Genomic DNA, 1,581 nt, shown 5'->3' on the forward strand with positions numbered 1-1,581 from the left:
AAAAACAATTGAGGGAGTCAATCAGGTGACGGCACAGGTAGACATAAGAAGCAGGCTTGTAGCAAATATATACCCCTGGACTACAAGGCTGTAAGGGGCAGCCCATTATTGGGTACCCCTCCCCGTTCAGGGAGTCTGAATCTGCTTGTAATAAATTTTCCACACTTTTGCTTAAATCTTCTGGTCCATGGAGCTCATTCTTTAGCATCACGGGACACGAAAAACACCTGGGCTCACCATTCTGGTCATCACTTTTTTGACCTGTTCTCATTGTTCATATCCTCGCCTTCACTTTTTCAGCCAACAGGAGTTCATTGCCAAAGTGATGGCAGGTAGTTGTCTCACTTTTGTAAGCATACCAGAGGGTTTTCAAAGGCTACCACAAAGCTCATCACATTTGTAAAGACCGCCGATGTACCCAGCTCACCAGCTCTTGGAAGTCATTCCTTCCATTGGGCTCTTGACTCCATGTTCTCTATCTTTAGCCATCATGCAAACTCATTGAGGATAGAGACCATGCGTCTCCCATAGCCCCTAGGATAGACCCAGCCTTGGAGTGGATGCATTTTATGTCCCCGCCCTTCTGGAGTGGATTCATTATAAATGCTTAAGGATTTGAAGCGGAATCTGGATTAACACTGAATATAAATTAGGAGGTGACTCAATGGCTTTTGGAAAGGATTAAATGTAGGATTCCTATGAAAGAGCAAAGGACACATATGTAAGTCATGGTTTATTAACATAACTGTATCTTATAATGAGTTTTGTTCCAGAAGATTTATTTCAGAAAGCAAAGTTTACTTGTTTTACCTTTGGTAAGATTTGGCTAGACCCTTTGGATACATTTCACACTCTTAGGGTTCCCATGAGTTGGTTTCCTGTGAAGGTAGGCTTTATTGTACAAGGTCAGCATCCCAGGGGTCTAGAATCATCCAGGAATTTAAGAGGTGGGAGATTTCAACCCCCAACCCCCACCCCAGACAGAAGAAGATTAGATGAAAATGGCAGGATTAACTGGACTTTGTGGTTTGTTCTGGCGTTTACTTTTATGAGCTGGCAAGTTCTCCCAGTTTAATTACAAACTGAGGAATGTTTGGGTGATGCTAGAAGTCCTTGTCTTTGTTTTAAAAATCCTTAAATAAAAGAATGTAGAGAAAATCTGCATTTTTTCTTAAATCTAATAGGGCCAGCCCTGGCCAGTGTGGCTCCTTTGGTTGGAGCATAATCCCGTACACCAAAAGGTGGAGGGTTGGATTCCCAGTCAGGGCACATACACATGTTGCTGGTTCGGTCTCTGGTCAAGGTGAGAGTGCAGGAGGCAACCAATCCATGTTTCTCTTTCACATCAATGTTTCTTCCCTTCCCTTCCCTTCCCTTCCCTTCCCTTCCCTTCCCTTCCCTTCCCTTCCCTTCCCTTCCCTTCCCTTCCCTTCCCTTCCCTTCCCTCCCCTCCCCTCCCCTCCCCTCCCCTCCCCTCCCCTTCCCTTCCCTTCCCTTCCCTTCCCTTCCCTTCCCTTCCCTTCCCTCCCCTCCCCTCCCTTCCCTTCCCTCCCCTCCCCTCCCCTCCCCTTCCCTTCCCTT

Source organism: Myotis lucifugus, unplaced genomic scaffold (genome assembly GCF_000147115.1).
Source record: "Myotis lucifugus unplaced genomic scaffold, Myoluc2.0 scaffold_2, whole genome shotgun sequence".
Classification (NCBI taxonomy): Eukaryota; Metazoa; Chordata; class Mammalia; order Chiroptera; family Vespertilionidae; genus Myotis; species Myotis lucifugus.